General features: G+C 38.2%; 1 long non-coding RNA gene across 1 annotated transcript in view; it reads right to left on the bottom strand.

Annotated features, from left to right (window-relative positions):
- The window catches only part of LOC115429891 (uncharacterized), a 39,895-nt gene extending 12,912 nt beyond the window's left edge, over positions 1-26,983 (bottom strand). Inside the window, exons 1-2 of the long non-coding RNA XR_003936839.1 lie at positions 26,839-26,983; positions 20,849-20,905 (exon numbers count right to left, since the gene is read on the bottom strand). This is a non-coding gene — a long non-coding RNA (uncharacterized LOC115429891). The remainder of the gene's footprint in view (positions 1-20,848; positions 20,906-26,838) is intronic.
- Between the last annotated feature and the right edge of the window lie 414 nt (positions 26,984-27,397).

Here is a 27,397-nt window from a genome sequence, read left to right as displayed (position 1 = left end):
CATTATTGACAAAAACAACAAAATGGCCTGTCATGCTTGCTTTATTCACATTCAAGAGGTCGAGAAGTATTTAAACTTGCAATACGTGTTTTTGTCGCTGAATTGTGATCTATGCAAATCTACAAAAACACATGTACAAAAGGTTATTTATTGGATGTCATTTTCAAATACACTGTTGCCCATTAAGTTGGAATAAAATATGTTTCCTTCTTCTCTTGAAATGATTGTGACTATGTGATTTATTCTTGACAAAGTGTAACTGGGACTCAGTATGGAATCATTACACCTGGTCAAAGGTGATTACTGATGTGTATAAATAGGAATAAAAAGAGAAACATGTCTGAAAACAAAATTATTACAACTTTATGTAATTTGAGACTTGCTTTTGGTTAAAAATGCTACCTCAAGGAACCATATTGAGTTAAATTTCATGTTAAAAAAATAAATAAATAAAAAGAGGTTGTTTTCTGGGGTGACAGCAGCATTATATATGTATTACAAACAATTACAAAATATGCTCAGCTCATGTCTACATCATTCACAGCAGGCAGGCTGGTAACTGGGCTTTTTTCTGTCAATCAAATCCAGTACTCCAGAACACTGAATAATTAATTATTAAGCTTTAAAATGAGGTTTTGGATTGTGATTTGCAACTTTTCTGGTGACTAAACAATCATAGTGGGTTGAAAGGAAAAAAAGTCGCATGAAAAATTCAAGCCTATGATAAACTAAAGCTCAACAGAAGGGAAGACAGCTCTCTGAGAAAAATCTGAGATCAAAGACCCCCAAACCTCCCCTGCAATATTTCATTCAGGGTGCAAAACATTCCTGTGGCCTGAATTGAAATCACTGCTCACAAAGTATAAAACATTCGCAGACACTGTCTCTGGTGTATTTTATATGAAAGATAATACATTCAACATTGTAACACCTCAATAAATTGTTAAAATATTAAATTAAACACCAATTTATTGTTATTAAGGACACTCTCTTACCAATTATGCAACTCTAGATTGTTTAGTCAAGGCACTTGTAGTGTGATGGAGGGTGGATGATGCTTTTGCAAAATATATAGCAATATTTTCTGGCTCATTAAGGTTAGTTTAGAAATAATGTAATAGTTATTAAGGAAGTATCATATCCACACACACATTTGCCAAAGCAGATTGTAAATAAGATGCATTTTTCACAGTAAAATTCTAATATTTACTTAATTTATCACTCACTTGCTTTGGGTCTGAATGCCCAAACTGAAACCATCTGTTCACACTTCAAGCTGCTCATGATATCACTCACTGGGTCTCCTTTTGCTGCAGCCAAGTGTTTGGCAATACTGTCAGAGCCAAGCCATGTACAAGTGTTTATGGATGTGTCTACTGGAGGTCAGATCAGCAAAATGATTTCTCACAGTCTGAAAGTCTATTAATTCTCTGTTACTCAGGCTGGATGAAAGATTTTACTAAAGTTATAAGCAGGATCATTTCTTTAGAAAGGATGAGTTATCTGCAGCTCAACAATTGACCAATATTTCCATTTAGTCAAATAATGACCAGCATACTTACTACCTCATTTACTGCCTCGAGTCTGCAGCAACACTAACTTCCACAGGCGGCAGCTATCGGCTACTTCAATCAGCCATGACATTATATAACACTGTGGACGCTGGAGGAGAAGAAACCTTGATGATGTCTGTAAAGAAATGTAGTTGGACAAAGTGCAGGAACATTTTCTGGTTATAAATGAACGCAGGCGATTGGTAAATGGAATAAACCCTGTGCTCAGTGTGGACGTTAATCCATCTTCTCAAGTCCACTGAGCATTAGTCACAATCAAATAAAACTGACTACATAATTACACTTCTAGAGCTCTTTTGTCCCCAAATTGTAAAATCTTTCACCATTTTATTAAGACTGATGTGGCCAAAAATGTAAAACAAAGCGTGTACCTTTTCTGTCCAAGACTCCATCTGTTTGAGTGATGATGTGAGAGTAGCCAGCAGGTTGGCAAAGATAACATGTCAAACCTATTTGATTCTGTATGTCAATAACAATCCTCTTATCAGACTTTCAATCCTAAACTTATCTTAAAACTTAAAATGAACTTCAAACTTTTAGTGAGTCGACCTGCAGTGTCCTGAAAATCAAAAATTCATTATCTCAACACAAGAGCATCCTATGGATCAGTCACACTCATGCTAACAAGGGGGATATGAAGTAGATGTAACAGACGGAGGGTGAGGCAGAGCAAACACTGCGGCAGCAGCTGCTCTCTGCAGTACAACCATTAAGACAGGAGGAGGCGATGCTCCTAGGAGGAGGCACATAATGAATGTGCATTGGTGGCGCGCCTCAACATCTGCGCACCCCGAAGCCCCACCATACCTTCACCTTCATCCTCATCCCACAGCCCCCTGCCTCACATGTGGATGCACCCTACTGCCACTGCACTGAATTTATTTTTAACCCCATGATTAAGTTATTTATTCCACTTTGCTTTTTTACTCTGCCTTTGTTTGATTCACACTGTTCACATTAAACTGTATATTTATGTGTGTGGAAAAGGAAGTGATGAAGAAGAGGTGAAGGTGGTGGAGAATTAAAACTTAACACGTATAGAAAGAGAGAGCGGGGGAAGTGGGAGGAGGAGTAGGTACATCCCAATCCCCCTGACACCCTCCCCCCCAGCCCTCCACCCCCTTACAACTTTTCTTTGGGGGCTTCTTATAAACCAACCATCTATCTCCATTATGCCCCCGAAATTGCTATTTGTCGCTTTGCGGGGAAGAAATAATCAATATGTCTTGTGGGGGCAGCGAGCGCATTAGAGGAAGCAAATTGATGTCTCTCGCCCCAGCGCTCCTCACCCAGCACACTGCACCACAGCTAATGGGAAGCCTCGCTGGCTGGCAGACAGGGAGCCAGCACGTGTGTGTGTGTGTGTGTGTGTGTGTGTGTGTGTGTGTGTGTGTGTGTCATGAGTGAATGAATGAGCGAGTGGTCAGGCAATAGGGAATTTGTTAATGCAAAGTGAATGCCAGTGTCTGGTTGTGTGTGTGGGTAGTGTGCTCCATCCAGTGTGTTTGTGTTTGTGTGTCCTTTCTGTGTGTGTCCAGCACCAGCAGAGCCTTATCTCTCCCAGCCATCCGGTTTTAGGTCTTTGGGCTGTCAGAGGCAGATAGCCCTGTCACTACCCCAGCATCCCCTTTCCCCGAGAGCCTTGAAGGCTTCCTATACCATCTGACACTTCCAGAAAATCCCCACCTGATAAGTGCATTGCAGACGGACGTGACTTGCCCAGTAGTCTATCTGCTCTCACTGGCTTTTATTTCATTACACTTCTCTATAGTCCTCTATCACAGGGAGGAGAAAATAAACATCCTTTTCTTGATTGTGAATAAGCCCTTTCTTTTCAAATTCCTGTTTTCATCCGAACTGCAAATTGTCAAATCTGTAGTGCCATTGTTGCTTCCACTCTCTAAATTGTGCCTTGTTGAAGAATTTGCCTTAAGAATTTAGGGTTATACAGAACTTCAGATTGAATCTCCACCATAACTCATATTGTTAGGATGAGTTTCAACCCCTATGGAAAACAGTGTCGGTTTTCATAAAGCTCTAAAATAAATATTTCAGAGTTTGGCCAAGCATAACGAGCCAAATGAAGATGTCAGCTGAGACTCTGGGTAAAGAAAGCATTTGTATTTATTTATTTATTTATTTATTTTTTACATTTACAGATCTTTAAATGACTGAGAAAACAACCTCACCAGAAGTCCACTCAATGCTGCATCACAAAATGGTCCACAGCAGATGGAGTTGTCAGATATAATCAAATTAGATGGTGAAATGTCAGTATTTCTGAGCCCTTCTATGACTTCTTGTCAACAGATCGATCAGTAAAGACGATAATATTACAGTCTTATTCAAGTGTGTCCTTAAATCCTATAGATGACATTTGAAGGGTTTAAGCTGGATTCAGATACCTCACATGACATTTGTCTCTGCTTGTTGGCAACATGCGCAACACTGACACTACAGAGGCAGCCACGGCATAATATGAGTGACACTGCATTATACTATGAGGAATGAATATGTAAATAGTGTGACTGATACTATGAAATGCAGAGAATAAATTCATCTTTCTGTCATTCTCTCATAAATACACACACCGAGGTGCACAAACACACACAAAATCAATCTCTGTGTGTGTCATCGAAGTGCTCAGATGGCTATGTGTCTCATCTCAGACACAGGACGGGGGGCGTCACAACAGGATTCTCGATTATCCATTTATTCGCTGCAGAGGGCATTAGGGGCCTGTCAATCCTAATTTATTCAAGCTATACTCACACAAAACTAAACCCATGACCACACACACACACATTTGGGGTTGCTTGGTTTTAACATGAAGAACACTATAAAGGGGCTGGTTTGTGAATGAAGAGAAACATTACGTTACATTAAGAAATGTCCTCATCTTTATCTGCAAAAACAGCTTCGGTGGCCTATTTGCAGCTGTAGATAAGAGGCGACACAGTATTATTGTTAAATTCTTAATAAATAATGGAGGTCTAGACATACAAAGCAATGCATCATATCAGATTTTGGTCCCAGCGGAAAATCATAAATGGATTAAATCATTGTGCTCCTTTCCTTCTTTTGCATTTTCCTCTGATAAACTTTGTGAATGGAGCTTGCCAGCATGTGTTTCCTCCAGTCTGGTGACATGCAGGTGAGCTTAAATAGAGTCTGATTTGGCTTCAGGTGTGACTGTGAGTGTGAATAGCTGTGTTGCTGGAATAGACTAAAACCCCCTGCATCGATGTATAGAAAAACAGAATGTGGTTGATAATATACTAGATGGGATTCCTGTAGTTAGCCGTATCACAGTGTTTAGTGATGGCAGTCAATTTTGTTGACTTTAAGGGAAATAAATGGCATTAAAAGTACAGTGTGTAAGATTTAGGGCTATAGAGACATGGGATACAATATTCAAAACTATACTTCCATTAATTTATACTCACAAATTAGAACTGTGGCATTTTCTTTGCATTAAAATTAATTTTAATTTAAACCTACAGAAGACGATGATTGTTGATTCTATAGTTTAGAACACGCTTTCACTTCTTTTTTTTTTTTCATAACACTATTTATCCAGTGTTAAGGTGCATCACTGTTTGGCAAAATATCATGTCATTTTAAAGCTCAGAACAGACACAGCAAATATTGGACTTTCAATGTTTTTTGCAGCCAGTGGTGTTGGGCAGTGGGCTGGTGTATGATAACTTCACCACCATTAAATACAAAGGATCACTGTACAAAGAGGCTATTAAACCACACAAATATGTCTGAGGTAACTCAGAGTTCATCATGAATTCCGGAATTTTAGAGCCAAACATTTGAGGATTCTGTCATATTTGGATCTGCAGGTGGAGGGAAACCTGCTCATTGTTCAGAAATTCTCTGCACATTCAGTCCATGTAAACGTCCGTACAGTTTGTCTCAAAACGTAACACAACAGTGTTAGAGGAACAATTCGTCTACCAGCTGCATGTGACAAACAGAACAATCGTGCAGCACTGCAGGTTAATTCATGGCTTTGATTGGTGCCGAAATCAAGGCTGTCGCTGCAAGCACAGACGAAACTGTAGCAATTAGAAAAGCCCTGTGTGTGAGAGTTGGCTGCTGCATGCACCGCTGGGCATAAATGAGTCTAGCAGCCTGGGCAACGTAGGCAGGGCTTTAACACAACACCACAGACACGCCTAAGACTCCCATTGTGCCTCTTGCTAATCCATTTCCACCCTAACAAGCTGCTGCCGTCGAACCCAGCCATCCAACCACAAGCCTGTCCACCGTCTGCTGGGTTTGGTTCAGCTCCAGTATTCTGACTTTCAGCAGCCATTTTAAGCTCTCTCTGGCAACACTCAGCCCCCTCTGTGTTAAAACAAAGCAGCAATGTTTTAGCATTGAAGTGATGCTACTGTACTTGTTAGAATGCATGTGTTGGATTGGGTTTGGGATTTAGAGTGTGTGTCTGATCATGTTTTTTTGTTTGTTTGTATTAAAATGTATATTCAGGCAGCAGTGTTCAATTTCCAGATTAATCTGACAGAAAAGAACAGTTTGTCCACATAGAATAGAAAGCTTTCCTCTGCATCCCCTTAAAGTTTAATTATTTTCTCCCTCCTGGTCTGTGTATTGATTAGTTCTGTAACCTCCAGACATCCATTGTGTGAAGCTCAGACGATTGTGAGTTTGTTTCATCAACAGTAGTATAAAAAGGAAAAATGTCCCTTTAGCTTTGTACTAATAAAGCAGCTGAGGCACCACAGAGAAATCAACAGTGCATTTCCTCTATTGAGCTGAAAATTGTTGAGGCACTTGAAAAGCACTATATATTGCGTTCACAGCTGCAAACATTACCTCAGGTAAAAAGGAGGTAAGTAGACAACAAACAAACAAACAAAAAAATGAATAAGAACACCATGCACTGTCTCTGTGTGCCTGCTCTAAAAACATGCTTTTGGAAATCCCAGTAGAAATAAAATGCATTTGTTTCCTAATTTATTTCACATTTTTGTGGTTTTGTAGCATCGAACTTTTTAAAGTAACCCTGTTTGCCTGAGTGCACTTCTTATCCCCTTTGTTATCAAAGTGATAAATGCCCTTGTGGACCTGAGTACCTACATCCGCCCACACCGAGACAATGGGTGAGATGAGATGAAATGAGCGGGGGTGAGGTGTTGCACTATGATTTCAGACACATGCACATGCTCATAAAAGTACGGGGCCTTGATTTTCTAAAGACACCTGACTGAGGCGTCTATGTCATATGTAAATGAAAAATCTAAAGACAAGATTTTTCTTTGTTATATCCTTTGTCATATTTTTGTCCCTTTTCAGTGTAATCTGTGTAAAAAGCAGAAGTGCCGACCAATCAGTGTCATATCTTGAAAAAGGGCAGTTCCCTGGAACCATCACATGGATCTAAGGTTTGTGGCTTCTACTGGTTGACATTTTCAAAAAGGCTGAAAGCTTGTTTCTCTGATGCCCTGCATTTGAGAATCTAAAGGAACATGCACAGATCAAAAGTCTAAAGCAAAATCAAGAAAGCAAATCAAGAGGATCAAGATACAACAGAAAACATGTTTATGGTTAAAAAGATGGTTGAAAATGTTCAACATAATGTGTAGATGTGCAACCACAACACATTCAAGTCAGTTCAAAGAATTCAATAACAGTATCACTTGGATTTTAAAGAACATGTGATTGTGTTTTAATATTTTTTAATTGGGCAGGACAACACCATGACAAGCACTTTTATTATTTGATTTGATTTCATCACGTATTTATTAAATGGGGTGGGTGACATTTTTATCACATATACTTCATTTTATACTGTTTTCCTTTTTTGTTACACAGACCTGAGTACATACACTGTTGCCCATAAAGTTGGAATAACTTTGTTTTCAGACACATTCCTGTTTATATTCCTATTTATACACATCAGTAATCACCTTTGACCAGGTACAATGATTACATACTGAGTCAGAGTCACACTTTATCTGTGAAGAATAAATCACATTGTCACAATCATGTCATTAGAAGAGGTAAAAAGATTTTATTACAACTTTATGGGCAAAAGTGTATTTCATTTTTCATGCCTCCTTGATGGAAATACAACAAAGAATCCTTGAAAGTGATACATTATGTGAAATACAAATAAGAATCAGTGACAGTTTACCAGATTTATGCAAACAATATTCAGACCTATCTACTGTGTAATTGTGGTAAGACAGCACTAAGGCAGTTTTAATGTTACATTTTGAATCCCACAATACAGTAAAGTTTGTATTTAGTGACTGAAATCTCTAATCTTATCCACAAGTTGTACTGCTGTGATATTAAAAGCTACTGCCTGACTCTTTTTTCCATAAAGAATTATAAGTCAAACTGTATTTGGCTGCTGGAAATGAAGAGGCGTTTCAAAAACACATTTGTAATATTCTGGTCTTCTATTATAAAAATGTGAGTCATATTCAGATGAAAAGTAATATTTAAAAATTAGATAATGACACGGAGGCGGGCTGGCTCTTAAATTGTATTTCCTGCACCAGAAGTTGCCTCTCTTTATGGTTTGGCATCTCATTTCTTTCTTCCTCCAAATGAGCTCCTCACATTTTTCTGCACACATTTTGAAGGAGGGAGAAAGAGAAGTGCTCTGTGATTTTATGGAGATGATGAGAAAATTTGCGTGCCAGATGCTGACCAAGAAATTAACTCGTAACTCAGAAGATTATTAATCACAATGTCCATTTAAAAACCAAATATTAATGAAAAAGTGCAACATCATTTTCTGAATTAATGGTTACTCCATTAAAAAAAAGATTAAAAAAAAAAAAAAACAGAAAAAAATAAACCCCAAAAAACACGTAGAGGTTCTCTAAAAATAGAAGAATTAAAAGAGGCTTGTGTATTAAACAGATATCAGAGCACTTTCTCAACATATTTTTGCCTCAAATTCCGCAGCTGCTCTTGTGGCTCTGAGCCCTTCAGAATCAGTCTGTTTAAAGTTGCTGCTTCTTGGCACAAACGCAGACACAGTGAATATGAACAGAATAAACTCCAGACAATAAAAAAGGCAGCACATCAATAACAACTAGGCTGGGCTTAGCAGGGGGGCTTATTGGTTTAATTCTCAAAATACACGGAGATGGGAGGCTGCATAAGAACAAACAACTGAAGGGGGTGTTGGTGCATGTTTATGTGTGTAAGCGTGTGCTTGGAATCCAATCTACCATCTTTTTCAACACGTTCAGCAGACCTACTGCAAATATTAGCACTGCATCTATTGGGAGACAATCTGGCTGTCACCATATTGTTGGAGGGTTTTTTTTTTTTTTTTTTTTTGCAGAAGCATCAGTAAACAGACTGAACACACACTGAATGTTGCCTCTGTTGTTTTGCAGCTCGAGGAGAGGTTGTACTGGTAATGAGCAGTAAGTTCAATGGCTTCCATCCTTACTGCTGCTGCGCCTTGCCTGGCTTGTGCAGTCTGCTGGAACAATAGCACCGTTTGTGTGTTGTTTCAGTTGAATGTTATTTTGTTTGGAGCGTTAGCAGAATGAGCAGAACGGCATGGAGGGTGGCATGTTAGAGTAATCCCATTACTTCTGTGTGGCAGCTAATCGCCTTCTGTGTTTGTTTCTAAAATTCCTGTAATATGTTTTTGATTACATTTTGTAATTGGTCTGTTGTTTCCTCAGTTTGTGACATTATATTTGGTGTCTAATTAAGTTAAAATGGTATTTAGAGAGCAAAAAAAGAATAAAAATCCTGTGGCATGTTATGCAAACATGTATGCTGAAATGTCATTTAGTCATTTTTTATGGCTCAGCCATCTCACATTTCAGTTCAGTTTATTAAAACCACATCTGATCGCCTTAGCTTCAAAGGGAACACAAACAGTACCACATTCCTGGCAATTCTTATTTTTTTTTAAGTTACAATGACACTCAAGGTCTACATTTATTTGCAGATGTATGTTGGGTTTTGGTTGACAAATACATTTTACTGGCGTGTCTGGATATTGTTAAACACTTGAGGAGATTGATTTTATTTTTGCCGTCTTTATCGATGTGACATTGTGGGTCCTTGGTAAAAATATGTGCTCCTTCATGTCCTTCTAGTTTTGCTAAAAAACAAAACAAAAAACAAGTAAGTGAAGCCATTTGTAGAGCCAGTATTTGGTAGAATGAAATATAGCAATAATGTGTTGGTCTCTGCAGATGTAAAGGATCCTGGTGTTTACAAACTAATGCATACAACATACAGTACATGTGGGTGTCATATTCAGCTTCTGGAAACAGATTCCACCTAATCCCACACCAACACCATTCTCTAGCTTTGTTTCTATAAAATATCAAGTGAATTTGAAGCATGAATGCTAAAGTAAAAATGTAAAGCACTTGCATTTCAATGAACTTGTTCAGAGTAAATTAATTCAGGCTGCATTATGTCATCAGCAGGTGGTGCTGTAGGCTACACATGCCTCTAATAAACAGAGTAGAAGAAGTAGAACAGTTTGTATTTACCCCTCGGCCAATGTCTGGCCCAAGGAGTATTGTAATCATTTTGTTGTCTATCCGTCTGTCTGTCTGTGCATTCAATGATGTAATCACATTATCTGAAGAATGCATTCAGACATCTGCACCAAATTTATACTGTGGATGCATCTTGGCATAGAACAGAAGAATATTGAAAACAGGTAACCTTGACCAACTTTTCCAAGGTCAAATGGTGTCAAATGGAAACATGACCCCTTTGTTGGGGTGATATGTTTGCTTGAAACAGCCTTGTGCAGTTAGAATATCTGAGTAGTTTCAAATATAAATATGTATGTAATAGGTTTAACACAAAAACAATATGATCTAAATTATAGGGCAGTAACTTTTAACAGAATCTAACACTATATTTGGCAGAGCGGTATTAAAAGTACGCAGCATGTTATGTTTTCCATATAAAATGGTTTTAAAGTTGTTTTTTTTTAAATAGGATGAAACAGAAACATAATTCCTCTTTTCATTAGTCTACATCCTGATGTACTCGACATGTTTTCACTAATTATTGTAATACGTGAGAAGACGCACAAACAGCACATCAGTCATGTGAGTTAAATGTGTGATTAATTAGGATTTCTCACTTACATGAAAAAAGGGTTAAGATGAGGACTGAAAACCTGAATAATGATCGAAAGGATGCTAATATATTGCAGTGAGGCGCTAATTCTCTAAACTTTTATGGCCATGAGTGCCCATCTTCCACTAGTTTGTAAAATGAAATACCACTTAACACATAAAGACCTCGTGTTACTTTTGTGGCAACTTCCAAAATATTTTTTTCTCTATTTTTAGCTTTTCTCAAGTGATTGATCATCATTTATTATAATATTAACTTCTGTATTTTTTTGTTATTGCAGTGAAAATCTGGTATTTTTTAATATTTAATTCACTGATTGTGTAGATGTTCTTAAAAGTTCAGATTAAAATTGAGGGTCATTATATCAAAAACAGAGATAACTGAAGAAAAAAGTGACTAAGATGTCAGTAACTGAAGATAAAACAAGTGTCTCCATCCACTGTCATTGATCCAACTCCATGGGTTTTACTGGTGAATCAATGTTGTAGAAGATGATGGTGTTTCCACATTCACTACGGAACCTCTGAAAGTCCAAATGGGTTATATCTGATGACCATGAAAAGATGACAAACTGCATTTTGCTCAGTTATTTACATGTATTGATTGGATTAGTGGATCAACAGGTATTAAACAGTTTATATCAGTAGATGCTTTTGGTTGATGGTGGGTGTTTGGGTCTTCATGGGTTAATGCAGTTTTGAATGGAACTATAATAAACTGACCATTAAACACACCTTGGAACAAAAGATTGCGCCGTATCTTTAGCACCAGCACGTGCACATACTGATGTTTTTGTGTATCAGCATGCTGTACACAGTGACACACAGCAGCACAGGGACATCATGGTAGAGTTGTCTCTGTATTCGTGCCCTGTTGAACGGATGACTTTCCCTCAGTGATAATGTGAAGCCTCTATCTTAGGCGGGAGCGCTGACGTCTATTAGACCTATAAATCATGTTAGCCGATGGGATGGGTGTTGGGGCTGGCGAGGAGGGGGTGGTGTGGGGGTGCAGCGAGAGCTCAGGGTCGTAAATCTCATTACCTGAGACTGTTGCCGACCCCCCCTCCGCCTCACCCTGTCCTCAATCTCTCCCATTATCAGCTGACCTTGACCGCCAATGCAGACACTTACACTCAATCAGGCCTGTAGAAGAAGTGTGTGTATGTGTGTGTGTGTTTACCTGTCATATCTGAGTCCCCCTCCCCATCTTAAATGAGGAGCTGGGATATTTTAATGAAAATATCAGTTTATTCTTGCTCCTGTCATCTCATCATAGCCTGGTTTCCAGCTTGTCAGTCTATGGCTTACACTCTCAGAGGTGAACTTCCAGACCTCACTCTCAGATGTAGGTGAGCAATTGCAATTATTACTTTTTCGGTCTTACCCTCCATAATAAATGTTTCTATTCTGATAAATCTGTCTTTCAGTGTATAATTAGTAACACAAGATAGATGAGAATACCTTTAAAGGGCAAGATTCATTGATTGATAAAATGATGACGACCTATAAGGTGAACTTTGGGTAATGAGCTTTTTTTTGTCGTATGGATTCAGTGGAGCTGAATGAAAAATAGAAGCAAGGCTGAAACTTTTGATATTTAAAGGAGTAAATCCATTTTTTAGTATGGTCAGGGTGCCATGGCTTTCACTTGTGGCTTTCAACATCATTTATGAAGGTGTGTTAAAGCAGCTAATGCACACATAATGGCAAGTACATGATGCTTCATCTAAAACCAAATAGTATCATGAGGAAACCTATGACTGTAACACTAGTAGAGTATCAATCTGTTGTTACTGTGGAAATATTTATTTATACCAGCGGTACCCAAACATTATCAGCCCAAGCTCCAAAAGAGAAAGGTGGTATCTCACCAGAACACAAACTATGAATTGACAGAAAATATATATATATATATTTTTACTGATTCCAGCAAAACAATATTGAATAATCTGTTTTTTTCTGTATATTCCACATTAGGGACAATGTTAAATGTAGCTAAAAACATCAGTAATCATCTGGAACACTTCAAGTAATGTTAGTAATAATAATCAAAATGATCATTAACACACTTTTCCACTTTTATTTTACTGCAATTTTTTTTTTTTACTTGCCCAGATACTTACAATGGTTCATTTTGTTCATTACTGAGTATTAACTCCCATTTGCTTTTCTAGTAGCTTTGAAATTCTCCCTTGTAAATTTTATATTCTCTTTCGAAACTCTGCACTGCAGCTCTTACTTTAATATGAGTGTGTTTTTATTTTTTTTGGTTTTATGTGTTGTTTTCTTACTTGCTGTTTTTAATCACCTTTTACATATTTCTTTTATAATGTTTTAAATGTGTTTCTTTTTCCTTTGTTGTATTTCAATGCCCTGTGTGAAGCACCTTGAATTGTCTTGTTGCTGAAATAATGTGCTATACAAATAAACTTGCCTTGCCTCGTATTTTCAACATGCGTGTGACTGAAAGTCTCAGAGAGTTGCATACAGCACATGAGCTGAAGAAACAGGTGCAAAAAAAAAAAAAACACACTTTGTCTGATTCAATTAGGGAAACGAATCCACTTCATGGTATTGTTGTGTGCGTTATCTGACCAAGTTAACAAGGTGTCATAATCTACTATGAATCCCCACCTTGAGCTTAGAAAAGGCTGAAATATACTTAAGGGTAATTTCTGGAATGTCTTTGTGTTTGATTATACAACCTGCACCGTACAATTTGCTGGAAAATACTGTACTTACATGATCAGTCATGCCTGTAAAGAAAATGTGAAATTGGATTGCATCGACAGAAAAACAGAAAAGAGAGAGTTCACACCAGGAATATTGTAATTACATGGCATGTGGCTGCAGCTGTTCTGTTGTTTATAACAAAGTGGTACATTACCTCTGTTTATAAAAGTAATTATTCTCTTGAACTTGCAGGGACCTTCTGTTTTCCCTTGGCTTTTCTCTGTCATTGTCGCTTAAGTAAAACTCATCCGTTTACACCTGTTCACGAGTTAAACTGATGCTGAGGGAACACAACAGCCAGCAATCACATCTCCTTACACAGGGAAGTTTTTGGCAGCTGCAGAAATAACTGAGCAAAACTTTATGAGACAATATAAAGTCTCATGCAGGTCACATAGGGTGAAATGTCTTTTTGTTGTGTAAATTACGCCTCTGGCAGTGCCCTTGGTTTCTCTGCTGTTTGGCTGAGATCTCCTACTGTGTTCAGAATACCAGCAGCAGTCAAACAGACATAATGAATGTTACGCTTACACATGGAGTCTGGCACTGCTTGCAATCTCTATATTTCTCTGGCTTTCTCTCTGTTGTCCATTTTTCTCCGACCTACTCTTCCTCTCTGTGTGTTACCTGCCCTTTTTATGCCCTGAGGCAGCAAATAACAAAACACACTTACTGTACTGAAAGATTCCCCCACATAAGATTAGCTTGTGCTTATGTGAAGTTTGTGTTGGAGTCTGTGTTGTATTGGGAGATGCTGACAGTACCAGACTGTATTTCTAAGCTAACAGTATCTATTGTTACACTCTGTGGAGGAGCTGAAATTAGGCACCGAAGAGCTTGAAAGTTTGTGTTACTGATTTTTGTGCAAAATCTGTATGGAAATCACTTTATTGTGGCTGTTTTTGTGGATAGAGGCATTTGAGACTAGCTAATGCCAATAAAGAACTGGCTCCAAGCACAAACCAGACTCCAGCATAAACATAAGTACACGAACATGTGTGAATCATGAATCTGTGAATGCATCTGTGATTCAGATATTTATTTCAATCACATGTTTTTAACAAAGTCTGCATTTTCTATAGTGACATTGCCTAAACAAGCTTGTTTGTGTAGGTTTAAGTCATTTGAGAAAAATTATCAATTCCTTTATAAACATCAGTTCTGATTTTTATGTATATGGTGAGGGCAGTAACATGTACACCACTTGTTCTTTGATGTATCTATTCAAGATGTAAAACACAAAACAGAAGAAACGGCACCATCATATCTTGACTTCTCTTGCTATTAGACATTTGAGTGAAGTGAGTGCTCATTACTTTTAATACATGATTTTTTAATTTTTATTTCAAGTTATAATATTTTAATCACCATCATATTTTATTAATGTGACATGAGATTCAGTCTGCACAGAAACAGTACAAATGTCCTTCAAAGGGTTATTTTTCACATTTATACTTAAAGGAGTGATATTTTGCTTTTTTTAAATGGAATTATGCATTTTAAAACGTTTCCCTGTGGTCTACATAAACTGTAAATGCTATGCTTTGGTCTGAATTCCTTATTAATTCAACTCCACAGGTCCATCTTCAACCCTTTTTCTGAGTAATGACACCAGAAAGGTTGTTTTGAGCGCTGGCCCTTTAAATGCAAATGAGCCACTTCAGGTCCCACCCCCTCTAGGTTGTTGGCTGTGCTGCTCTGTCCCGTTCAACCAACAACTGAACATTTTAGGTAATTGGCGTGAAGTCTGGACATATTTTCAGTATGGACTACAACCGCTGCTGCTGATAAACAATTATGTCGTACTCGGAGGAATGTTCATCAGAAGTCTTGACCTTATATGTGCAAATGTCATGATGTAACCAGTTATCGACGTAACAAATTAAGCAGGAATTAAACGGGTTGTAGAAATCCGCTCGATTTTCACCAAAATGAATATAAAGCTAGTTTTGCAGCACCTGGAGGGTTCAAATTCAAACTTTATGAACTATAAGGGTCCAAATACACAAATAAATGAACAAATGAACCAAAGACTAAAAAAAGTGGGTTTAGCAAAATATGACTCCTTTGATATATTTAGAGCCTGTGCCTTTTCACTTTTGGAATAAAGAAGAGTGTGTATTTTTTTTGAATTACTGAATGTGTGGACTCTTACCATCTCTAATCATATCACACAAAAACCATAAGTGAGCAGGTCAGATCATTGTATACTGGAGACTTTGGTGCCATTTAAAAATCTTCCACATTATCTCTTTTTTTCACCTCGGGAGCTTAGCAGCATGTCTAATAATGAATGCACCCTCGTCTTTCATAAAAATGGTTTGAGTGGCACAAAAATCATTTCATTTGAATTAATCAAATTAATAGCAGCCATGGTATGAGTGGTGATAACTCTGTCTGCAGCCTCTTCCTTCTTACATCATTTCTTCAACTCTTTGACTGCACAGTCTTCCTCCAATGCATCTTAATGGCTTTTCATGCCTGCAGCAGATTCAAGGCTGAAGCTGCTGCATTGTGGTATATCTGGCTGGTTCAATAATAACTTATATGACAACACTCTCAGCTATCACACAACCCCCAAACTGTCACGGTTCCACCACTGTGCCTTTGGGTAGACAAGTTCACCCTGAATAATTTACCCATCGTAGTCAGTGAGTGAGTCTGCCCAGAGGAAGTTCCTGAAAAGTGCATCATGTCTACCCCGAGGCATGATTCATGGGATGATGACAGCTTCAGTCATGTTTGATAGCTGAGGATGTGCACACTACTAATCACTAGTAAATCCAGGTACATCACGCCATAATAGCAGAGCTGACCCGGGGCATGAGAGTCTCTGTGCGTTTCCTCGACACTAACAAGGAAGTTAGTTTGGAAATCACCACTTCAGCTGGACACCACTGCTGAACACACACTGCACCAAACATCTAATCTAACATATATTATCTCATATAAAACGACAAAAAATGCATTCTGTTTGGCATACAGCAGCAAACTTTTGACACGGTGTCATGATTTGCAAGTTAGGGATTTATCGGGACTGATTTCCATGAAGTTTGGATGTAAATAGTTTGTCTCTTTAGAACTCTGCTGGTTGTCTCATGAAGCTTTGACTATGATTAAATGCTACCACTTATTGGTTTTCAGTATACTATGCCAATCTGCATTGCATCTGTGTCTGTCACTACACTCTGTGCACTTTAAAGTCATTTAAAGTATAACCTGGTGCCTCCATAATTATCTTCAGAATATACTGCGGTACCCTGCAAATGATTACACTGGAATAATGTCAAATGACCTGCATTGGCATTAACATTCAGCGCATAGATGCTTTTTGGCACATTTTTGTACTGGTGTTAGATAATAAATCATGCCAGATCCGGAACCACATGCAGAATTGTAATTACCTTATTTATTGTTGATTCATTATAAACCAAAAACGCATTGCTTCGTGAGCAGCAAAAAAATTGCATATTAGAAAAGGTGAGTCCAGAATTAAACAGAGGGTTTTGTTTAATCCTGTAGGGCTCAGCTACAACGCTGGGAGAAATGAAACATTAATGTTTATTGATGAAAAACTCAGGATATGAAGTACAACTTTGGTGATTTTTCAGACAGTGGTACCTTTATGTTTCATTTTATAGTCTACTTCTGTTTTGATTTTTATGCACATAGAGAACCCAACCCCCACAAGACATCGAAACGCAGCTGCAGCAGTCAAAACATTCCATCACACTTCATTACAAAATTACTGTTTTTTTTACAGCTCCCTCAAGTTTTCTCTTTCAAGCTTGGAAAATAAAATCCACTCCAAAATAGTTCCCTTCCTGAACAACGACAAATTTTTCATAATTATCCTTCAGCAAAATGATTTAGAAGAAAGACATTTTACTGAAGAAAACATCCCTTACATTCTAGACAGAAAAATAAAGGCACAAATTCCCCATTAATAGGCTTATTAACATATATATTAGTGTCATGTTGGCTCTTTAAAACACTGCCAATGCCTTTTTCTGCCTGACCATATTCTACAATGTCAGTTTTGCCTAAATAAGCTTCTAATTACTGCTTATTCATAACACACAAGGGAGTTGTTGTACTGAGTTATGATCTTTGCTCAGTGTAAGGTGGTATCATAAAATAGTCATTCTCTGTTTGTTGTGTCCAAATAAGTCTTTCTAAAGCAGAATATTTTTCTTTTCCTAAATGGAAATGTTGATAATAACTAATTCACTAGTAGTGGATCAATATGGTCATACAGAATAAAGTATTAATATAAAGAGCAAGTATATCTGCCAAAAAGTAACTCCTCGATGGGGCATGGACGCCTTAAAGCTGCAGTGGTTGATATCTTTTCAGCATCACTGGGCAAAAAATCCATAATTACCTTTCAGCAAATTGTAATTCATGTGGTCAGAGTAAAAATGAGACTTCATCTGCATCTGCTTTATGATGCCCTGATTCTGTCGGATCCCAGGTGTTTTCACCAGGTAGGAGGGTTAAATATGTGATTGAAAGCTCTAATGACCAATCACTGATTAGATGTGATGTGGATGTGACTCTGATTATCACTTTTCCAAACAGCATCAAGTTCATCTATATGTAACATGTAGGGACGCTGTTGAGAAGGGACACTGGCGTTGTCTGTTCGCCACTTCTCCTAACCAAAGCAAAAACTTTTTAACTTATTAATTTTTTGACTACCGAGACCACCTGGCGAGAAAAGATAAATCACTCTGTGGTTTGTGTTTTTATCCTGATACAGTATTTTTTTTTTTTTTTACCGGACTGTTTTCACTCTGTAGCACTTTGAAATTCTGCTGAAAGAAAAGTACTTTATAAATGCAATTCATTATTATTATTATTATTATTATTATTATTATTATTATTATTATTATTATTATTATTAATATTATTATTATTATTATATGTATTTAGTCTTTTTGGACTGAGAGGAGAGAGCTGCAGACGGAAAGTATGTACTGATGTGTTTTTTCCTCCTGAATTTAGCTCCTGCAGCTAAATGTCATCCCCACAAAGTAAAACAAATGAACCTCACTTTAATTTTCAAGTAATTTACACAGGTCTGTCCTCCCATCGGTCTCTGTGACTAATGGGGATGTTCCTAAACACAACTGTGCACATATAGGGATCTCTGTCTTTTGTTTAAATTACACTTCACATAGGATTTGACGCTGTATAATTCTCAGTTTTCTTTATACCCCATATGAGTAGACCAGTTTTCCTCATAATCTCCTGAATATCATAAAGCAATGTCTTCTGGGTAAATGATGACAAAAGATGTGAACTCATTAACCCGGGTATGGCTGTATGAAATGTCCCAATTAAATATTGTTTTGTCTAACAGTGGCGACAGTGCAGAAGTATATAATTAGTGGATACGTTTTTATAGATTCCATTGATGATGATGATAATAATGTTAATAATGAGAGTCTAATTTTTGTCTCCTCTCTGTCTGTATCCATCTGACACACACATTCCTCCAGTGTCCTGTTTCGCTCTGGCAGGCTCTCAGGACCACCTGAGGGTACCATATCACAGGTTTGTTTTTCCTGTATCTGCTCCATCAGAGAGGAGCAGGCCTCATTAGTGTGGGGCCCCTGTAGGGTCCTGAGGCCCCTCAACCCGCCCAGCCAACCTCCAGTGGCCCCTGGAGCCCTGAGCCCCAAATACAACAAATCACTGAAACAAAAACGCGTGCTAGCATCCCTAATGCCCGAATCTTAACACTTCAAAAACACAATTATGCTAATGCCAGGAATCATTTGCCATTCCAACTCTGATTTAATGCGGCCTTTTAGTGGGGAAAGCTAATTAGAGGCTTTAATTAACATGTGCGACATAAACTGCAGAGAAGTGCGAAGGAGCCTGTCGATCACGTAGAAGCACAGTGAGAACAGTGAAAGAGGAAAAGCGAGAAAGGGAAGTCTGAAAGCTATGCAAATGAGGCAAGGGAGCGCTACAGGGAGGCGTGGATCTCTGCCGCTACAACAGTTTCTGTAAATATCACCGTGACCCGCAGACACAGTGGAGTCATCTCATTAACACAGATTGGAAGGTGTCACCAGAACTCAGCCCACGAGGGTCAGCGCTCATAAGATGCAACCTGAGCTGAGTGAGGGTACCATCATTAAAACTGGGACAAAACACAAGATTTAAGCTCATGTTCTGGAAGGCAAATAGGTAATTCATCCACATCATCCTTTCCTGTATAACTACCCCAGGGTAGAGACCACATGCACTGTCAGACACTTACCAGACCTATATATGGTACTATGTCTATAGCTGCAGGTATAGTATGCCGCCTGGATAAACTCATTTATATTCTTTACACAGCCGATTTGCAGGTTTGTCTAAACTAAACAGTAACATGTGGACACAGCAGTCATCTCATTAACACAGACTGGAAGGTGCATTTTGCAGAACTCTGCTGTGAATTATTGTTGTGCAACTTGAGCTCAGGATATCATCATCATTACAACAGGTAGATACAAACAGATCCTGGGAGTAATCATCTCAGGTTTTTGCAGTGCTGCACTTTTTGCCTGGCCAGAGAAAATAGAAAATTTAAGATAGAAGCTGGAAAGAGTAGAGTCAGGAAATGTACCCATTAACATCCCCAGCTCCACTAAAAGATGCCTGAGGTTTTATTCTGTTTTCACTTAAATTAAATATTTTCACCAAATCAAAGTTCTGCTGCGCAAAAGCATTTTAATATCCAATATGAGGACGTTTCAGGGTTCTACTCATTTGTTGTTTTTATTGGTCAAGGCACCCATTGTGCTGATAGTTGGAAGTGGAGTTTCATTAAAACACATCAGACAGCTGAGGTGTGTGCATTTTCCATACTTAATCTATATGACAATAGTTTAATGGCTTTAACTATTACCCTGATTAGTAGATTATGTATTTATCATCAATGGTATCAACCATTTTAACAATTTTATACATAGTAACTCACATTTATCTTTTCAGAGTTAGTTCTCAGTTATTTAATTTAACATAATTAGTTTTTTTTGCTTTAAAAACTATTTATTGTTTCTATTTCTTTGACTGTTTTAATTTTTCAGTGCCATATATTCATATGTTGTGGTTGACTCATTCTTACTGCGATAGCAACATGTTATAGCCCTCCATTAATATCCATGTGTTAATTTCTTTTTAGGAAAAGGATGATATGTAATTATAACATTCTTCTGTAATTTATGTTTGAGTACTGAAATAAAACAAAACCAGGACTTTCCTTTAATAAAACATCATAAATAGTCCAAAGGCTTGACTTATCCTTCCTGACATATCAAATACAACTCACACTTTATAATAACTGATCTAAACTTTGTGCTGCCATCTATCATGTCAAAGATCTGCTATTAATCGATGAGAAGAGACGGTGCTCACCTGTGTGCAGAGTCTTCTGTCAGGTGAAGACTTGACGGCACATCATGTCCTCTTGACCTGCACACAACACAGACAAAATTGTAGGAAAGTTAAGTGGTGAAAGAACATCCATTTCAATCCATTAAGACCAAATGATGACATGGTTTTTTTTTTTTGTTCTGATATTTTTACAAGGCTGGAGGGTCAATAGTTCTTATCTTATCTTATCTTATCTTATCTTATCTTATCTTATCTTATCTTATCTTATCTTATCTTATCTTATCTTATCTTATCTTATCTTATCTTATCTTATCTTATCTTATCTTATCTTACCTTACCTTACCTTACCTTACCTTACCTTACCTTACCTTATCTTATCTACATATAACATTACATTTAAAGTTAAACAGTTATAACTCTCACTTTTTTTCATGCTACTGAACTCAAAATGTGACATGTCTGACACATGTTATATTGTATAGAATTAACTCTTGATTTAATTAAAAAAATAGCTTTTTTTGGGAGATATTTAGCGTTATTTGTCACTTGCCATATAAGATGTTCTGCATAAAATGATGTCTGCAGTCACAATAGATCAAACAAGGTGTTCTTGTTTGAGCACTCTCTGAATTAACAATGCAGTGGGGTAAAATTCATATGCACTTCAGAGTATCACTCTCAAGGTCAGTGACTATTAAGTGGTTATAAAATATGTTCTTCACTCAAATGATGCAGCAGAAACTTCTTTGCCTGAGGACATCATGAATAAGATGCCAGTGCACGAGGTGAGCTCATACTGAGCTGACCCCCCCCCCCCCCATGCAAATCAGAACCTCCTTCAAAATGGCAAAGACATGCAACGATCTCCAGCTGACAGGTAAGACAGCTGTTTAGAAATACTGCTTGTGTTGTTAAGTTTAAGAAGTGTTTGCCAAACTAAAGGTAGCTGCAGATATATGAAAAATGAGGCATCCACTTAAGCGAGCACTTATATTTGTATCTGCCCTGAAAGAGCAATAAGCTCAAAGAGAATTCTCATTATGTCAGTAAACAGTATTTCATACAGCTCATGGAGAAATCAATATAATGTAGAGAGAGATGAAGCTGAAAAAACAAAATGGTAGTGTTGCTGAGGTTGGCATCAGAGGGGCCTTTATAGTGAACTTGATTAAAAGAAAATTGCTTTCAAGTGCTCTCAGCAGGCTGGGAGGTTGAGTGGGAGTGCTCTCCTGCGCAGCAGTGGTGGAGTTTCACAAACTAGGCTTTCGACGTGAGGAAACAAGATGAAGAAATGCTTTGAAACAGCCCCAGGACAAAGAATGTGGAGGCATTAGTGACACGGCGCGGCAATATTATGTTATTATAATTTTCAATACATTTTTCATTTACATACCAGATCTGAGAGCGGTGAGATGAAATTAATTTAAACCTCAAAAATGTCACCGTGATGAAAGTAGTATAGGTCTGTTGAAGACATTTCTCTAGATTACATGGGAATATTTACGTTTTTTCCATTAACATTACATGTCACCCATCCATAGTCACATGTTGATTCTCATTATCACTGTGCTTAGAAGTCAGAAATAATTAAAAAAAAAAAAAAAAAAAAAACATAAAAAGGAAAATAATTGTGTATTTTTTTTTGCCTTGTTAAGTAGGCTAGTCACCTGACAAGACTGCTGGAAAGAGTAAAAGTGGTCTTTAATTTTAGAATTGTCAAATTTGTGTAATTTATTCCCTCTTGAATTCCCAATAACATCAGCAGATCAAATACTGGCTCTGATCTCCATAAAGGTTCACCTAATTGGCTTTTAAAGGGTGGAGATAGCTGTAGTGAATAATTTAACTATTTAGTTTTAAAAAGGTCTGGTTTTGGTGAGAGTAATATTGGAAATCCATTACTATGCAGGGTTAAACTTTTTTACCGTCATCCAAAAAATACATTTGCATTTCATTTAAATTTTGTTTCCAACTCTGATGCACATTAAAACGTAGTTTTGGAACCAAATAGCAACAAGAAATAAAACACAGAGAGACAAATATAGGCCAAGTAACAGGTTAAAACAGGATAACACACTGTGTTCTTTAGAAAGTAGATTTATTTACTTGCAAAAGGAGTTTCTCCCATCTTCATCAAATTAAATGAATGTTCAAGTGTTCTGTGTAAACAACTCACTGGCATCAGAACATCCTGTATTTCATGATTAAAGAGGCCGTTGTCAAAAATTCAGCAAGTATATTTGCTGCTGCATCCATTTTGCCCATTTTAATCCATTGAAATACACTGTATTCAGTTTGGGTATAAATTGGATTAAATGTCTTCTGAAAGTTGTCAGTGTTTGGAAATGCAACATTGCCAAATATTGTGTTTAGTGTTTTGAACTTCAACGATAAAGAAGCCCAAACCCGTTTTATTCTTGTTAATGGTCTATGGAGACTGGAACCACTCCCAGCTTTCATCACCAGTGCTAAAAGACTGAACATTTTAAATAATGTGGTCTGTAACTCATCTGAAAGCCTTCTTTTTAGTTGTAAAAGTATGTATTTGAAATTTCACTGAGCTTATTCTGAAGTGAAAGTGTGTGAGATGCAGCTGACAGCGGTGTCTGGGCGTTAGACAGAACATGTAGCCCACAGACAGACTCAGAGACGAGACGGGACACTTCAGTGACCACGCTCAGATGGGTGAAATCCCCCGGTCCGACAAACTCATTCCACACGATCGATAGCTGCAGTGACAACAGCCCTTCTCGTCACAGGCTGGAGAACAAGCAGTTGTGAAGGTCTGAGAATGGAAGATAGGCCCCGGAGGGGAGGCTTGATTTACGAGCTGGAGTCAAGATGGAGGCACACTCGCCCACGTACTGTAGACGTCCTTCCTGCCGCATCAGTCTTTCCCCCCCGCCTGCCGCTGTACTTGTCCTCTTTCCCGTGTCTATTTGCCTGCCTGTTGACAGCAGGAATAGGCTGAAATGACATACCACCCAGAAAAGACATTTCATTGTGTTCTTCACCTTCAGTTGGATGTCTTGGATGGTGAAATCCAAAATGTCACTTTTAGCTTGTTTTAGTTATTTTTTACAAACTTAGCCACAGGGGAAGATGCTTGTCAGTGCAAGAGAAGGAGCTAATTTTAAAATGTCATGTATCCTGCGACCACTTGGAGAAATAATAGTAACATTCAGGAGGTTAACTGATGTGCTGCAACCACCCTGAAGTAGGAAACACAATGCATTATTTGTGGGGGACATATCATCTCCAGGAATCTGACCACTGGGGACTGTGCTCTCAGTGGTATCTGTCAAAATTATGTAGAAAAGAAGAAGAAAAATATTCTAGTGCTGCTCTGTGCCTTCAGAGTACAGAATGAGTACGATTTGCTCACCACCTGCAGCAGTAATTATTGTGAAAATGGGCCAGTGTGCTGTATGGAAGTTGACCCCCGCCCAATATATTGCAAATACAAAAGTCAAAAGCGAGAAAGAAAAAAACAAAAATATCAAACAACAAAAATATTTTATGGTGAAGATAGATGCTTTTCCTCCCCATCCACATCAGGCCACAATTAAATGTATCTTATTTTTCTAAAAACCTCCACCTCTGCGAATAAATCGGTTTCTTGACATAGCTATTTGTATGCAGTGTGGGCGTAGAGGTGGGAGTTTATATGTATTGTAGTTCTGTAAGTTGATCAAAGAGCTGGCATCGACTTACAGTGTCTTTAGCAGAAAATGCAGAAAAGGCCAATTTCAGAGCAGAAATCTGACAGGATGTGTTTCTGAGCGTGTTCAGCTCCTCAGTGACCATACTGTATATTCTGGTGGAGTCCTTCCCTACGTATACTTGCACCCTTTCTTCCCCTCCTCCCCATCTTTAATTTCTCGGGCTGCTGTTGAGCGAGTGAAGACACCCTGCCTCCATCTCTCTCCTGAGCCGTATCAATATTCATGGGTCTGCCGGGTGCGTTTGTGCGATGGCTGTCTCATTAGCCTTTGATCCCCTTGCGCGAGGCCTGTCGGAGCGTTGCGGCGCCAACAACAGAGCAGCGTTTGAAGTGTAGAGAGAACAGCTGCTTGCATTGATCTCCATATACTTTCTTTGCTATCCACACACACACGTCCACGCATATACAGATGCTGCCCACAGGCACATGAATACATGCATCCACTGTGGGTCTCTACTTACTCACTGTGACCTGCCGAAACTGAAGCCTATCTTTGAGTTCACAGTCTGCAGCATTATGTATTCTAAAACTTACATCTACATACAGTATGTGTTCACGTACAGCCATGCATAGTGCAGGATAATGAGTCAAAACCATTACATGATAATGGTTATGTGACGATACGTAATAGGGTAGTCATATAAGTCACTGTTCTTGCATTAGATTCAATGTGTTTCATTCAAATTGAGCCATACAAAGAAAATAACATTACGAAAAAACAATATAGCAATTTACATTAACACAACAACATAGAGCGAGATTTAACTAAATTATATTGCGCGCTGGTGAAAGCCCTTATGTGCTACCATGAGCCAGGAAATGATGGGGATCGCAGAAATATCTCCTGCAATCAAGTGTATTTTGTGTTTTCAACTACACACAATAGTCAGTATTTATTCAGATGTATTTTACTGGCTATTCCACCTACACTCTGTGAAATAATCACAGTAATTTACAAAAAAAGAATCAATAATAGCAGCCATGAGATCATTAACATAAGAACAGTGGATGCAGCCACAGCACAACTGTTTTAACACAACTAATGCCTCAAAACACAGGTTTTATCTCAGTTTGTGAATTTTATATGAAATGCTGTGTATGATCATTTGCTTTGAAACCCCACAAACCAAAGTCCTTTAGCAACGGCTGGAATTATCTGAGTGAGTCACCTTTTTTTTTTTTTTTAAACATTTTTTTTATTTTGCTGTTTGTCATTACAAGCCAGTTCACTTCCTCTCGATGGTTAATTTTTTTTTTTTTTTTTACCGAGGGAGAGCGTCCAGTTAGTATGACATCATGACATCTGCACAGTGCCAGCACAAAGACAGTACCTGCGCTAGTCTACTCAATAATTCTCTACACTGAAATGTACTGTATAAAGGCCACAGTAAAAAATTAAGACCAGGAGCTTGTCAGGACTATTGTACCCCTGGGAACAGGTTAGCAGATCAATATCGCCAATGTGCCTGATAACATTAGCCAGTCTTTAATGGCACTAATGAAGAGAGTGGTTGACAGATACTCTGGGAGAGACTTAGGTCAGAGGAACAGTCTGTTAGCTGCAGAAGCCACTGGAGTACATAAAGGGGGTTTTCATGAAGGGGTGCCTTGAATGCTTACATAAATTATTTCAACATTCAATAGACATTTAACATTTACTACAGAGAGAGGAAAAGAGACACTAAGGATGACAAAAAAAAACATTCTTGAGATCATAAAAATAATTGTACATGTATCAGTTATTAATAAAAGTTTTGGAGGAAAAAGCCTTAGTGATTTGTACATAATAAGTCATAGGAAATAATATGTTTCTTTTTCTTTGGATTAGGTATTCTGTTCTACACAGCACTGCACAACTGTGAGGAAAAGGATGAATGAATAGAAACAGCCTCTGTGCCAAGTTTAGGAGACCATCAACTCTTTTCAGTGTCCTTTGTAACATCAGGTCACACTGTGCTGAGAACGAATCTGATTGCAGCAAATATTATCAGTCTCCAAATGTCAAAGAAAGTACATCTCAGCAGAATCGCTACTGACATTTTGATAAATTAGACCCTATTTTGCTCCATCTACTCACATCCACACACACACTCACACTCACACTCTCACTCTCACACACACACAGAGCAACCTGCTGCTGAAAAGCCTTGGCAGGATCTTTGCACAGTACCACTCATGCACTACTTAACACCCCCAGCACCAGACTGCTGCAAGTCTACAGTCCTATTAGAGATGAGGGGAGATGAAAGAAGGAGAGGCACAAAGGAGACGGTGAGAGGTAACGTACCTCACAGTGGAAGTCTTGGTTTTAACTTTAGGAGCTGCTGGGATGCACCGATGAGGCGGGACCGTCTTTCAGTCTGTCCCTTCTCTTTGGTTTTCTTCTGCCTCTGCTCTGGGATGGAGACTCAGGAGGAGAGCTGCTCCTTTGCTGCCTCCCTGCCTCTGGCTCGCTCTGCTACTGTCTCAGCCCCTCTCACTATCATACCTCCCTCCCATGCCACCCCCCCTCCTCATTTTACTCCTCCCCTTTTTTCTAACCTGCTTCCTCCTGTCTCTCCTTTCTCCTACTCCTCAAACTGACAAAGGGGATTACTTTACAGCTCTCTGTCGACAAAATGCGCAAAAACCCCCAGTACTTTATTGTGTCAGAAAATGTACCAAAAAAATAAAAGAGGGGAATAAAGCAAACAGATGCAGAGATGTTGGTATGCTGAGCCACAGTATGATGAAAAGTTCAGCATTTGTCTGTATTTGTCTGCATCTGGGAGCCAGTTTTCAGGTTAAATTTAACCCATAGATGAGGTGAATCCAGGTAAATGTGTTATCACTCATAGATTTTTATT

This window comes from Sphaeramia orbicularis, chromosome 12, assembly GCF_902148855.1.
Source record: "Sphaeramia orbicularis chromosome 12, fSphaOr1.1, whole genome shotgun sequence".
Taxonomy (NCBI): Eukaryota; Metazoa; Chordata; class Actinopteri; order Kurtiformes; family Apogonidae; genus Sphaeramia; species Sphaeramia orbicularis.
The sequence above is the reverse complement of the archived record's forward strand: the minus strand, read 5'-3'. Positions and strand labels throughout refer to the sequence as shown.